Source organism: Hypomesus transpacificus, chromosome 9, assembly GCF_021917145.1.
Source record: "Hypomesus transpacificus isolate Combined female chromosome 9, fHypTra1, whole genome shotgun sequence".
In the NCBI taxonomy this organism is placed as follows: domain Eukaryota; kingdom Metazoa; phylum Chordata; class Actinopteri; order Osmeriformes; family Osmeridae; genus Hypomesus; species Hypomesus transpacificus.
In genome coordinates, this window is record NC_061068.1 from 4,562,533 (window position 1) to 4,578,573 (window position 16,041).

The following is a 16,041-nucleotide window of genomic DNA, read 5'->3' on the forward strand; positions in this document are numbered from 1 at the left end:
ACAGGAAAGCTGGAGACTTGTCAGGACCTTGGATGAGTCCCCAACAGCCTGGTGTCTGAGCCTTTTGTTCCAATTTACTCCATGCATCAGCCGACGGTTCTGAATGGGCCAGGATCGTTTCTTTCTCCAGAGTCAGCCACGGAACCTTGATTTGACTTCAGTAGATATTTGCTACAGGTTATCAGCCATGTGAGGGCTACTTGATACGAAGAGCTTGTGATTCTCCCATGCTATCTGTACTGGTAACATATATAACCTTAGTGAGTATCTGAATATAACATGTAAGGTCTTCAATTAAAGCCAAAGGTTGTAAATGGTAAATGTTGTGATCTTGACTGTTTAAAACAAGCATGTTTGATCATGTTCAAATTGAATAACAAAAATCAAGGAAGCAATTCAAGAATGGAATGGGGAGACTTGATTTCCCTCCACATTTTGAAGTGATACTTGACAAATAACATATTTTATTTAAACAGCAGCAGTGTTGATGTGCTATACTGATTGACGAAGTGAGAGCAGACGATCAATAGCCTGCTGAAAAGCTGCCATTCCAAAAAACAAGCTTGTTTCCAAGTCAAACGCATCCAGAAAAAGACATCAGAATGCTTATCCAGCAAATCGTTTATTCACATTTGCTAAAGCAATTATTCAAAGTTTGATTGAGATTAACGGAACACGACCAGATCTAAAGAAACTGCTGGTGTTTCACTGGCTCTGTGTGCAAAGAGGGAAAATGCAATTAGAAAACACATTCAGTGATCGTATTTCTCTATTACTCTGTACCTGGATGCAATCATTTTAAGGATGAATGATGTACCTATAATGTTAGCTCATGAACTCTCCATAAGGAGACGTTGATTACGGTTGTTTTCAACTAGTTTGTGAGATTCCAACTTTAGTGCAGTTACATAGAGGTAAAAATTTAAATAATGATATCTTACTTTTCCATCAGAACATCACATATATACCTTACAATATAAGAGTGTTATAATGTGGGCGTAAGAAATGGATACAATTCTTCATAATTCCCATTCGAATGTTAACATATGTGCATCTTGAAAACGATGTCATATGTCATGAAAGTATGCACATTACCCAAACAAATGTTTTCACAATTTCACAAACTTCCAAATACAGAACATTTGTTTCCATGGTTACCAGAGGAAGTTGCTTACAGGCAACAGCCTATTAATGCGTATGGTCTATTGCTCCATTTGACAGATTGTTCAGTGGTCGGTATTCACAACACTTGGTCTCCAGTTGCATCAAAACTCACAAAACAATGAGTTTTACCTTTTAACAATGTTATAAAGCACAAGGGTATAAAGCATGTGTTACTTTCTTCGTTCAAACATAATACATTATTTTAAATGATTATTGTGATTATTGTAAGAAAATGCCAAGTTAGGGTTTTTGTGCTTGACAGTCATAGATCTCCCCTTTACAGCTAAAATGTTCATCACCAAAATAACCACTACATCAGAATGTAACACATTAGAGTGGCTCCTCTAATTTGTCATCCTTGGTTGCATATTTCACTTTGAAGGTTCTGTGAGGAGGAGAGTAACTGTGTTAGAGATATGAATTACCGCTACAACCCCCTGGATCCAAACATAATGCATTTATTTATGTAAATGAGACTAAGGAGACAGTCCACACTCATCATACTGGAAAGAGAGAGGGAGGAAAAATACAGAAAAAATTGATGGTTCATGGATGGTAATTTTTTGCTTCAAGGTAAACATAACACTACGCCCCAACTTGTTTTCATTTCAACCTGGCAAAAAAAGCTAAACAATGATAATGACTTTCCTGGTGGACAAACTAATGGACTGGTTGAGAATGTGCATTGAATACATTACTTGGTCATGTGTTTTCACTTTAAGGTACAGAACAACCATCATTTGGCATCATAATATCATCTTGTACACTGCAGGTATTTGCCTACCTCCTTTTAAATAAAATAGAAAACTAATATTCTAATCAAAGACATTCTATTTTTTCCAATATCTGAATTATTCACATGTTGTATCCACATGACTTTAACACTCCTTTGAGACACAGAGAGAGAGAGCCTGTCTGTCTCTCTCATTCTCGAGTAATCTATTTTTGTCATGGCTGGCCAGTCGGCCCCAACTTTCTCATCAACTCTTACATGCAGCTTGGCTCCCAGATGGACAGAAGCTGGAAAAGAAGTTGTGCAGTTTTAGTAAGAAGGAGAGGGACACAGGATTGTGCATTATGGGCTACATTTCCCCTAAATTCAAATTTGTAGTCAACAAGACTTGCTTGAGGCATATACATCAAAATGATTGGAATTGGGTGAATTGTGTAAAGCTGAAATGCAGTTTTATCCAAGTTACCATCAAACACTACACATGCAATATTAAATTACAATATCTATTTTCTATTGGAAATAATACATGAATTGTACCGTTATACATAACTTTACTGCTTTTCACGACAGACAACTTAATTAATTCCAAGTCTCTTTCCAGAAGTCCATCTTGGCCTTTGTAACTTTGAAAGTTCACATTGATTTATAAAACTTTTTGTACATGTATTGTAAGCCATATGTAATGTCTCTTGAGCAATTCAGAGAGTCACTGTAAAAGTTGTGGTGTATATTACAAATGTGCTTGTTATGTAAGGTTCCAGAGTCTGACTCTAGTACGTTCAAACCTGGCGTATGTAAATCGTTTTAAATGTGTCCCATGCTCATGGTCTTGAAGGTGACTTTGTCTATCATACTTGAATGTTAATGTCAGGCTGCAGGCTTGTCTGTAATACAAAAGTAGACTTTCTAAACATACTTCATAAACTCTCACAATCTCTTGCCTTACAAAACAGGCAAAGCTAATGCAGTCATTTCTAGCCAGCCACATATTCAGGCCCAGGCCCATGCTAACACATTGAGGGTCAATGAGTCAAACATACCAGGGGCAAACAGACTCCAATGAGTTGTATTTTGTGTTTGTCTTCATTTCATCTGATGAGAGATAGAGAGAGGTAGAGAGAGAGAGGAAGAGAGAGAGAGGTAGAGAGAGAGAAAAGGAGAGAGAGGTAGAGGTAGGTAGAGAGAGAGAGAGAGAGAGAGAGAGAGAGAGAGAGAGAGAGAGAGAGAGAGAGAGAGAGAGAGAGAGAGAGACAAAGAGAGAGAAAAAGAGAGAGAAAAAGAGAGAGAAAAAGAGAGAGAGAGAGAGAGAGAGAGAGAGAGAGAGAGAGAGAGAGAGAGAGAGAGAAAAAGAGAGAAAGAGAGAGAGAGAGAGAGAGAGAGAGAGAGAGAGAGAGAGAGAGAGAGAGAGAGAGAGAGAGAGAGAAGAGAGAGAGAGAGAGAGAGAGAGAGAGAGAGAGAGAGAGAGAGAGAGAGAGAGAGAGAAAGAGAGTAGAGTTGAGCATTGCTCCCTGGACATGCTGCTATCAGATGTGTTGTTGGTGTTGCCGTCTTCATGCCTGGCTGTCAGATCAAGACTCACCTAAGCGACGGGACCACCTGTTGTTATCCTGATTGCAGTGGGCAGAGCATCAGGCCTGGGTCACCAAGGACTGTGATCTGACAGCACTGAGACCAAAACAGGATCGACATGCGCTGCCAAAAGGAACAGTTGGAGCAGTCAACCACTCAAAAAAACATCATCAGCAACAACACCACACAGGGTCTCCCCCTTCAGAATGACTTTTTAACATCCATGCCTTCCTCTAATTTTAATTTATTTTGCACCCGAAGTCAAGACCCTATCTTCCTCTGAAACAGGTCCACACCATGTATTTCTTGCTAGAGAATGGTGTTGAATGTTTTCCATGTTTGCTGGACTGGTATGATGAATGTGTGGCAAAACAGAAATACACGTCATTGGGAGTCCTTGAGCGAGAGCTTGAATGAAATCAAAGAAGAACAAAGACATCTAGCCGTGAGGAACTGCTTCACAAACTCTAACATCTCCCCCACTGAGCTTTGGGGGTAAACATCTAAGCCCTTCTAATAAACCTGCCGGAGCAAAAGCTGTTGAAAATTTCATCAAAACAGAGTGCTTGAACAAATGCATGAATTATTGTATTTTATTTACACTGGCTATTAAGTTTTTCATGATCCTCCATCTTCGCATCTGCTCCCTTATATGGTATACAGCATCATGTGAATATTACTGCAAACTGTCCAACAAGGTAACACTTTACACTGAAGTTACATCAACTGCCATGTAACTACATACTATAGCAACATCTGGTAGTTACATAGGAACTGCTATTTGGTTACAGTTCAGTATCTGTGCCTTCTTCCACTTTTGTTATAACCTAGAGACCTACCAACACTTAATACTATTCCATAATATATAAACTCCTACAACGCCCCTACAGTTTTTTTATTACAGGTGCTATGTAGTGACATAGCAGTTAGTGTAACCTAATGTAAAGCATTGCCACACACACACACACGCACACAAACACACAAACACACAGCCAGCTTCTCTTTTCTCTTTTTCCTGAGGCACCTGGCGATTGAGGTGCAGCTCTGCATTCATCTTCATAATGACTGTGTCATTGCCTCTGCATGCTGGGTGAGCTTCTCTCTACGCCATCAGTGGACCTCCTACCTGAGTCTGCCAAAACATTGCTCTGCATCCTCTATGCCCACAAACCTCCTCCCCATTTCTACCATTGCTTCCTTACTCCTCCACATTTGACAGACTTTATACCCGTTCGAAAATATATGTATTTTTTTATACAGGAAAACCTGATTATTTCAGCCAAACACAAAATGCTGCAGGCAAATAATACACAACCAAAACAACATTTCTTTTTCAAATAAATCCATCATAATCAGGATCTTTAGATCATTGTTTGTTCATTAAGATATTGAGGTCATGAATGGTAAAGATGGGCATAACAGTTAAAGTTGAGGAGGGTCTTCAAATCACATCTCAATGTAAGCATTTGTTAGTTTAAGATAAAAGGATTGAACACATAATAGAGGCAGCAAATGTTTAATAATACGTTTAAGTCATTGAACACAATTCAATTTACTAGCTGCAATTTGCTCATGATAACCTACTGTGGCTTACAATTACATAAATGCAAAAGAAAAAGGTTTTTCTATAATCAGCTGAATTATAATAATAGAACGTTTGCGCTCATAATTTTGCATTAGATTTTTGCAAGTGTTTAGCTGTGTAGATGGACTACAAATGTAATTTCCTGGCATAGATTCACTGGGCACAGACGTTTAGCACTCTGCTTCAACAGCCTGGTGTGATAAATAATAATTACTAATGGATGCTATGTGATAGTGTGAATTTGCGCTGCCATGTAGGACAACAACAGTTAATTAACCTAGCTTGAGAAAAAGGAAGTGTCACTTTCAACATCAGTTAACAAGGCAAACTCCCTGAACAACTAGCTGGACAAGAGAAACAATAACAAATAATTCCCCAAACAGCTTCTGTTCAGGAAAGAGATCACTTGGAGATCACTGTTTACTGCTGGGTCACATTACAACAATGCTGTGTATGCACACATGTTTAAAACATAACTGTTATGGTGGTCATTTGAAAACAACTCTGGAATATACAGTATCAGTGCAAGAAAAAATGGACATGGTCAAGACCAAAACCAGCAGTTAGAAGTCAACACAGGCCACTGGTTCATATTCTTATCCTAACTAAATAATTGAACCTTGTAAAGCATTTAATTATCAATTTTTCCTATATTCCTAATCATATATTATCAATTTTGCCTCAGTAGAATACAAATCCATCACATATGAAAATTATATTGTACATGAATCTGTATTGTCATACGAAAGGCTAAATTTTATGGACCATCTACCTCCCCATCTATTGCACCATCCAGACTCTGCGATGTAGATGTTGGTTTCCTATGTTCTGTGTGCAATATTGCCTGATGGGAGCCTGATGGCTCAGAACAGTTACAAGCCTCTCTGCCTGCCATACTGAGGGTATTATTGTCATTGATGTCATGGCAATATGTTGCAGAACACCAAACAACAAGACAGGAAGTGGATAGGGCATAACTGTCACTTGCCATCTCTGAGAAGTTTAAATGTGCCATTGTGTGTGGAGGTGGGAGTGGGGGAGTGCGAGTGGGGAGGGTGGGGGGCGACAACAGACATTCTGAAAGACAGATTGGTTCCCTCCCTATGGGTAGCTAACATTGATGTCTCTCTGGAGCAGTTGGTTTCTTTCTGTCATCTTTGCCTGTACAACTTCCTGGCCAATCAGGGCTGGCCGGCTGTGTGAAAAAATCCATTCAACTAATGACTAAAACAGAAAGAGTATTCTCAAAAATGTTTTGTTCTCAAGGTGCCATTAGGCCTTCTATCTATGCATGACGTGAATCAGATCGTGATTCATCACAGATGGAGCTGAGGATGCCACAGAGACAGGAGCAATCTGTTCTGTCCTGGAAAACTTCTTTTCTGCTCCACTATATGATGATATTGATGTATAGACAACCAATTTGCTTGTGCATAGGAAAAGTAATGCCGCAATGAACACGGATTCAAGCTTGGCATGAGTCTCCCACAACATAGAAGAACGGTAAATCTATCAACATGCAGCACAGAGAAATCAATGGTTAAAACCAACCGGTTCTTTGCTGTTGTTTATTTTGAATTCTGCAGTTAGCTGAGGAGTTCAGGCAGATGCTGGGGTTCTCTGTTGAGCCACAGTGTATACACACATGCGTACCAGAACATTATCACAGAGCCAAGGTGCAAGTTAATATTGTATAACACGGTTGTGGCTAGGGCATCTGCCCTCACAGGTGGGATGAATAATTGAGAATTAGCAGCATGTACCACACAGCAGGCGATGCTGGAATAAAGATGAGATAATGTCTGAATTGTAACGGAATGGAATCATGCTCAGTATAGTTACATAACATTCTGTTTGACAGAAATGGCAGCTCAGGATGTGCATGGAAATGTCAATATAAGTGAAAGATATACTGACGGTTGCACAGCAGATAAGTCTTTGCAGTAAAGAGTCTAAGACAGTCCCTCAATGGTGTATGGTGGTTTAGTAACAGTGGTGGTTCTATACCTAGGAAGTTTGATTCTAGCTTGAGTTAGATTCTACTTTGATTCTAGGTTGCAAAAAGTTGCACTTTGGACCGATAACAGATTTCTGTCACAGGTTTGAAATACATTTTTGAATCTACAATGATGTGGAAGCTAAGGGGAAATCATACAATAAAGCAATTGAAGATTTGAAAAAGAAAATGTTACACAGAAAGTCATCATGACAATGTAACACACCTCAATAGTTCACACTAACAAATTGACTAAGATCCCCATTATTATGAGTAATAGTCTAAAAGACGTCTTGACAGAGTACAGTAATTCAATACCTGGGAATGGGATGATAAAGAAGAACTCAGGAGGTCCACTGGCTATTAGTGTGCAGCCATACTGTTTAGTCCTTAGTGAGAAGCAGAGAAGAAGGTGATTTACTAGTGGCCCGCAGGTCAGTTAAACCAGAAGCTAATGTAGCATCACACTCAAGCCAGTTGTAGGATAACTGTTGGTATAATTACCCTGTCAGGGTTGTCTGGGAAAGACAGATGCTAAGTAACTTTCACAGGGTTGATAACATAATCCATTCTGAAAATAACATTACCAGATGGTCAGTAAATGTAAAAGAAAACTTGGAGACTAGTGATCAGCATTAGAAGGGTTAACACATGGTGAGTTATTGTGCTTTTACATCTGCTCTTAAGCAGAAATAGCAAATGGAAATAACCCTTGTTTTAAAAAATAATGGAAAAACCAAAAAGCAATTTCATCCTCTCAACAATTGTAAATTAAAATAAAGAATTCAGCGTGTACATTTTGACCCCTCTTTCATTCTGGGAAAAGGTTGGTCGAAAAACAATGAAAAGAGACATTAAGCCACTTGAGTTGCTTGCTGATACTAGCAAGGCCAATAGCAAGTTCCTGATTTAATTTGCAATTCCCGGCAGGTTGTGTCTAGATGACTGAACTTTGCTTGCCTTTAAAAACACCATAACATGTCATGATGCTATTCTGCATATGCACATTTTAAACTACATTCATTGCATTAGCACACATGCTCACAAGGGAAATACTGTCAGAAGGTGGAGGTGCTAAATTTGCACAAGGAGGGGTTTTAAACCCTATCATGAAGCGTTGACAGTGAAGTGAGGTAAGAATTATCAGGGGTAACAGTTCTCAAAGATCGTTTTTTTAACCAATTGTAGAACTGCTGTAAGTGGCAGAGATAAGATTTAAGTTTGCATTTCAATTTAGGATAGTGCTAACACATTATTTGTATTTATTCCCCTGTAGATCTGTAGATGCTCAAACTGCTCAAAAAAGTATCAAAACCCATTAACAGAATGTCATCTGCATTTCATCTGAACTACTGGTAAGAGAGAGAGAGAGAGTTTGGGATACGGTGGATCGATAGTAATGTTGATAGTTAATTAGGCATTTATTGAACATAGATGGATATTTTACATATTGATGACTATTGGTGAACTGTACAAATGCACATGCATATTTTCAGTTGATATAATGATAGCTATTTCTAAACAACTGAAAGTACAAACCCTGGCTTGTGACCCAAAACATAATGTTCAGTCTTCGGAACAATGAATAAATACATGGTTTAACAACAGCACACACACACCAAGGCAAAAAGGTCTGAATGATATAAAGAGTACTTGCAGAACCCACTGTATGAAACAAGGCTAACCTCCCTCTGCAACCTCACTGACGTCTGTGCTAAGAAACATGATCTCATGCTTTTTCTCTATTACACTCTTTGACACCATCCATCATTATAAAGTTCATTATCAAGATGTTTTCCTGGGCTGTCGTTAGTCCTGCCTAACGTAGGGTGATTGATGTGTCCTGGCGCTGTCGACAGTGCAGGTTGAACCCTGTCATTAATCTAGATTTTGGGTGGTGTCATCCCCTTCTAAAATGTGAAGCTCCACCTCCCTTACATTTAGAAAAGCAGGTTATGGGCAAGGCAGGATTAAAAATGAAGATGAATTTCTCCCGTGTAAGGATATGAAGTTCAACTTGCCCCTGTGAAATGTTCCAGTTTAAGAAAAGCATCTTCGGAGCCTATAAGTTACCTATACTTGGCTTGTAGGTATCGTTTATATTCAGCGAGAGAGATACAGCTGTTAGTGATCAAAGATCATATCGCTATTAGATTCAATTTTGCCTCTGATTCACATCAGATTAGCAATGACTGTCTCAGATAGGTTACTGTTTCTTGTTTTGTGGGATACTCTCACAGTGGAGTGTCTTTGGCATGATTGAAATGGATGTTTTCAACATTTGATTTGGCTGTTAATGAAGTGTGAAGGTGTCTGTCAGACAAGAATCTTGAGCAAAAAAGAGTGATCCTAATCTACAATTCAAATTTCAAAGTTTAACAATTTGTAGCTCTACTCCTCTGAGAAATTAATCACAGTTTGTCTCTAGGAGCATTAAGTCTTATCTCGTTTTCTTCCTACTAAATTGTTTAAAAAATGGCTACAGCCTCTTGTTCACAATTAAATTCACCACCCCCTGGATGTACAAATCTTCATGGAAATATTATGCTTCATGATAAGTTGCTTCTCAGAGCTTGCCATTCCACTGCTGTGCAGTAAATCCAGTCACATGAAAAGAATCATCACAAGAAATCTTTTCTTTACAAAAATTCAATTTCCTACACTTTGTGCTTTCCTCTTGTTCCGATCAATATGATGATATATTTGTTACGAGGTCCCAATATGCTTCGCTTCGATTTGCATAACATTGCTATTTTAACATTTCTAAAACTCTCATTTAGATGGGAGCTTGATAAAATGATCAGGTGAAAAGAACAGTGCAGCTATGGATTTTCAATCACCACGGTGACGATCAGAAGTGCACTGAGTTCAAAATACTGAAGCATTTTTTAGATATGAAAGAGTTTTTATTGAATGAAAGTAAAGAACATTATGGTATGGTTTGATAGTGTTTTTTGTAGTGAAGGTATGTTTGCCAAAGTTTTAGATACAGCTTATATTTTGCAGTAAGGACATCTAAGTCAAGGGACCATGCATGAAAGATGTGATTCTACCATCACCAAACACATTATTTAATTTATTTATTTTAAGGGGGGGGGGATATTAAATAAAGGTGACCTAGTTATGTCTTGAAACATTAAATGGGAGAGGATATTATAAACCACTGCATGATAGGAGAACCCTCCAGGCTAATCTCACTTTTAAATTGGACTTTGAATAAAACAGTGACATTTCTATCAATTGTAATTTCTCCATATTAAACAGCGAAGTGCTTGTGTGAATATAATTTGACATGTAAAGTCACAAGTAAAAGCATGCATGAGTAGGGGAAAGATTTTCACATTATCTGACATGATTTATATTTGAAAAGGAAGACAAATTCTATCAATATTATTATAAAATATTTGAATGGAGCTTTGGGGGTCTTTCAGTGCTTCTGACTTTACTTGACTCCATAAAAAAATCATGATATCATAAAACCACTGGCCACTGTCCGCTCCGAACGCGAGTCGAACTCACCACCTCTGACCTCCCAAGCGCCACCACTACCAACTACGCCAACGAAAAGCTAGCAATTCATTGATGCGGGTGGCCTGTTACATACTTGAGGAGTGAGTTTCACCACACACCGGCTACAAATGCTCCGGAATTAGCTAGATCCACATAGACTAGTGCTGTAACAGGTGTAGGCCTACAACTAGATGTGTTCTAAAATGAACCTTGTTTGTCCAATGGTAGTTCGGATGTATTGGCTGATAGCCATGGTATATTGATGATATAGGTAGGCCATATTGATGATGTACCATGGCTAAAACAGTTATACTACTTTTCATCTACAGTGTACATGAAATATGAATAAATGCCTTTATTCATTAACATGTAGATACAATTCCCTGCATCTTTACTGAAAAGAAAATATTCACTTCAAGCTGCCTAGCAGACAATTGTGAACAATTAACGTGATTAAGATTATTTAATCACAATTTTTAGACTTGAAGTGCTTAACTATGGATGTAGCGTAGGCCTACACCATTGAGTTCATATGTTTGAACAGTCATTGCTGTTCTAAGCCTATTTTAGTTGCATTTTGGAGCCAGGTCAAACTGGATGTTGTATGGGGATGACGGCGAACCGACTTGATCACTGAGGTCATTCTATTGTCTCTGCGTGTCAGTGTTCTGCTGCATAGGTGCAGAAACTGTACTAGAAATATAGAAACTCAGCAGTAATTCTTAAGGTGCTGTATATTTCAGCGATGCAAGCGCTACTGGAATGATATGTTTGCAGTGCTCACATAACCGGGAGAACTGGGTGCCAAAGCAGAATTAATGCAACAAGACTGAATCTGAAATAATGTATTTGACTTAATCTCCAAAGGTGTTTGATTAAGCAGCGCCAAAACACATTTCCCCCGGAGATTAGTGAACACTGAGAGGAAGTGTCAATCTGCAGCCCCTGCCACTCTGTTGTCTTGGAAACGGAAGGGATCAGTGTGTCTACGCTGTCCCATGGTGTACCAGTCATTTCTGCTGGGTCATGGGAGGAATGAGAAGTGTCATTGAACAGACACATATTTACATGAGGAATGTCTTCTTGCATTTCATGATTAGCTGCAGTCTTAAAGCTTTCGCAATAACCTGTGACCTTCCTAGAGGAAATAACAACTGTCAAATGCATTTGGTGGAAGGCCAAACTCTTCCATGCACATTCACAAACACACGTGCTCGTGCACCGTGTTTCAATCACAAAATGTAAAAGCATCTCAGCAACAAAGACACGGATCAGAATATTTAGTTCATATTCTTCAACTTTGAAAACTTCTTAGACCTGTAAAAAGTGTTTGGGTTTGGCTGAGACACATTTAAAAGACATTTACATAAATCAATTGCTGGGTTTGAAGACAATACTACTAATAACTAACAATTCATTTATTAAAAAATATATTGGAATCTTTTTCATTATGTTTTATTTGATAATAGGATGTGATTGACAGGAAAGGCAGGGTAGAGAGAGAGAGGGGAAGACATGCAGCAAATAGCCCGAGCAGGAATCAACCCCAGGTTGCTACGGTAAAGAGTCAGCCCATGTGATCGGTCCTCTCCCAGGTGAATCACCAGATAAGCTATTTCAAGTTGGACGTAGAGATGTAAAGTCAGTTGCCTTGGCTACATAAATGAAGACCAGTAAAACTGAGGCTCAGATAATACCTTTGAGGTTGGAGGTAGCCAGTCTGTCCTTAGACACTTCACACCGCAAGGGAGCTAAAGTGGTTCATTGCTATTCCTTATACAGTCCCCCAACACAGGATGCATGCTTTACTGAACAAAGAAACCCAACAGACCTGTTTCTCCATCCAGTTTGCAGTTAATGGCATAAGAACATGTGTAAAGACTAGATATGCTTTAAGGATACATTGAGACAACCCACTCTGATACACATTATTGCGACATCATATAAACGCACACATTTCTAATTGTCTTCCCTGTGTATTGACCTGGCCTTCTAATAGCCACCTAGTGTTGAATATGTTCTGGTAAACCAATCCAGGTAACAATACGTTCAGCTATTTGCCCTAGTGGGTGAGAGGAGGGCATTTGATGTTGTCCTGCTGGTAGACCGTGCTCATAATGGAGTGACCCACAGGGAGATCTCATCAGGTCACATCCTGTATGCTTGTGGCAAAGCCTGGAGCAAGGCTAACCCACAGGCATATCTTAGCGAACAGATAAACACCACATCTCCATTTAGGACAGTACATAATCCTCCATGTACTGTATGATCATGCTGTACATGCCGTAGCTACAAGCATTCAAGTGTTGCTTAATTAATTAGTAAACACAAATTGTATTGCAACATTAGTTTACCAACATTGACAGCAGTTAAAGAAGTTACGGGAAAAGGCAAAAAACAAACCTTTTAATACTGTAATAGTTAACTATTCAATACAGTAGTGTCATTAAAGTGAGATTCTATAAATTGTTACAATTATCAAAAAGACATGAAATGTAACCGGAACCACCCAATTTTACCTTTACGCTGGCAATATTCTCCAACATACTCAACGACAGCGGTAACACTTTAAGTATTGGAAATCTGTTGTAGGCCTACTTGTGGAGTTTTGAGTAGTGCTTCGCTATACTTTTGTTTCTTAACACATTTGAGGACACACAAAGATAAAAATGCGGCAAAATGTCTTAACACAGCGGAATGAGAAATCGCACTATGAGAAAGCCATTTAAAATGATAGAGATGCACTCTTTTAAAGCTTTTCCTGCAACATCCATCGGTCCCATTAACCACCCACACAGACCCCCACTCACTCGCTAATGACATCTGTGATTCGTTCCCAGAACCACACCGCTAGCGCACTCACCAATTCAGCCCTACAGCTTCGCAGCATCACCCCTCGCAACTTCCAAATACTGCAGTGATGACTCATTACCGCCATCACCAAGATATTAAGATGAAACTAATATCATTTGTAGGGCTCCCCTTTAGATGTTTTTCTGTCTTTAGTTGTGTTTTATGAGTTGTAATGGTATGATGGGTCGTAATAGAGTGCTTAGGCCTACAGCCAATGCTAGAAGAACTAATAAACATACACAAATAAACATAAAAACATGTATAGTTATACATAGTTATGACAATGCATTTTGATTGGCCAACATGGCATTCCAAAGTATGATTTTCTTCTAACTTAAAATTCCAGTCAGTCATGCTGCACTTTGATGAATTATAGTCTACGTTGTGAAACGAGCTGGTTGGCTCGCTATCAGGTAAAACCAGGTTAAATCCAATGCAAGCAAAATCCATCCCATGCTTTCACAACTCATGATTCAAAGTTAGATTTTGGCAAACCCTCAATCTCCCACAATCTCCCAGCAGTAAGTGATACAGGGCTCGCAAGTCATTCGCTGTGCGAGACTCACTCATTTCTATTAGGGTTGTACAGATACTTTTTACAAATACAAGTGCAAATACTTCGTTACTGTACTTAAGTAGTTGTTTCTGGTACCAGTACTTAACTTCTCTATTCATTTTTCTGACAACTTTCTACTTTCACTCCTTAAACTCTTTACACAAATATCTGTACTTTCTACTTCTTACATTTTAAAGCCTCATTACTTTGGCTTTAATCTGTATTTGGTGGCATGATCAATATTATTTCTTTGTGCACTTTTTAAAATTTCCAGGCTATCACGCACAACAAACTAAGCTAGTCTACGAAGCTACCATGGAGAAGAAGAAGGCCAAAGGCAACAAGTTAATAGTTTTGAAAACACTATACAAGTTTTTTTTGTGTGTAGAAAAAAATGTGTTTAAAAAAAAAAATAAATAACAAGTTTTCATCAACCCCATCTGGAGAGAAAAAAAAGTGTTTGTTTTGAAAGGTATACAACATTTTAGAATAAAAATGTTTTGCATCATTTGATGAATACTCTACTGTACAGTATTTTGCTGGACTCCTCCTCTACTTTCACTATGTATATGAAAATATGAGAAAATATATATTTTTTAATCTTTTTTTTTTAAGTTGAAAAAATATTTTCTAATAAAGGTTTTGAAAAAAGTTTTAAAAGGTTGAAACAATATTTGAGCAAAAAAGGTGTGCATCATTGATGAGTACTTGATGAAGACTTTACTACTTTACTGTACCTTATTGTACTCTGCTCTGCTTTACTCTGTTATTAGCTTCTCTGATCTAATCTTCTCCCCACTCCTCCTCTCTCCTCTCCTTTCACTGTGTATGTGATTATTATTATTTGTTACAGAAACTTTGGCTACACAGCAATGCTTTATCTAAAACAGGAGTTAGCACTGAAGCCAACACATTCTGTTGCTGTGAAAGCAAATCTTGCATCTAGGGTTAGCAACCAACCATGCAATAAAGCACATCCTTTAGGGAATGTATGAAAAAATCCATCCCCTTCACCCAATCAGGATTGAGTATTCAATCAGGCCACAACCATACACATAATTTCTAAAATTACTACTACAAGGACTTTTAATTATAATAGCATTATTTATTAAATATGATAAATAATTCAAAAACACTATGTTAATACATCTGAGTCCATGAAATCATGGACATAGGCCTGTTAGCTCTTGTCCCCCTATTGACATTAGTCTACAACCTTGCACTCACGTAGTGTACTGGCCCTCTACGCAGCAGCAAATGAAAGAATGAAAGATGGAAAGCAAGGCTCAGCAGTTCCCTCTCCGGTATTGTCTTGCCCTTTCTCTAGTATTGCAGTGGGGAGACACAACAAATAAATGAAAGCAAAAGAGCAGAACAAAAACCTGTTTTAAACAGACCTTTGCTGCTAGTGGTGTGGCCTTTTTCCTTTCATTCAGTCGAGCAGTCTGTGCGCTCCTGTCTCATCAGAGGAGGGGCAGCAGCCCGTGCTGTGATGGTTGATGGTTGGGTTCTGATAGACAAACGCAGTGCTGTTATTTTAAGACAGCCGTACCGTGAAACAGGTCTTGCCCAACCTTAATGTGCCTGTAAAAAATAAAAACTGGGTGAGCTGGGAGAGGGAATAGGTGGAGATGCAGGAGAAGGGGGGGTGTGTGTGTGTGTGTGTGGGGGGGGGGGGGGGGCGAGAGTGGAAAAGAGAAACTTTGCCATAGATAGTAACGGAGGGGATGTAGTAAAACAAAGTGAGAGAAAGGAGGGATAGGGAAGTTGTGTGAGAATGAGGGAGAAGAGGAAGAGGAGGTGGAGAAGGAGAGAAGCAACTGATGGCTCAAGAATGCAACAATAATGATAGAGGCTGGTAAAAAGAAGAATGGAAAAGAGAGGAGGGGGAGACAGTGGGTAAAAAACAGGGAAGGGGATGTGTGGGCATGTGTTGTAGGGTATGGGGTAAAAGGGTGTGACATGACACTAGTGTACAAGAGTGTTTTTTCAATCCTCCCCAAGGCTGTGTTTTCTTAGCTTGTATTCATGGATTCTTACCTGTTTTCGGTTGCTTTCACAGCCCTGAGAAACAA

General features: G+C 38.9%; 1 long non-coding RNA gene across 2 annotated transcripts; it reads right to left on the reverse strand.

Annotated features, from left to right (window-relative positions):
* Nucleotides 1-683: 683 nt before the first annotated feature.
* Nucleotides 684-15,642, reverse strand: LOC124471796. 2 transcript variants are annotated; one of them, XR_006956560.1, is made up of 5 exons: nucleotides 12,255-15,642; nucleotides 7,366-7,436; nucleotides 3,477-3,589; nucleotides 2,938-2,989; nucleotides 684-2,184 (listed from the first exon to the last, which is right to left on the reverse strand). It is a non-coding gene; the product is annotated as an uncharacterized LOC124471796 (long non-coding RNA). The 2 variants fall into 2 exon arrangements; XR_006956559.1 differs by having other exon boundaries at nucleotides 684-2,989; nucleotides 15,364-15,642.
* Nucleotides 15,643-16,041: the final 399 nt, after the last annotated feature.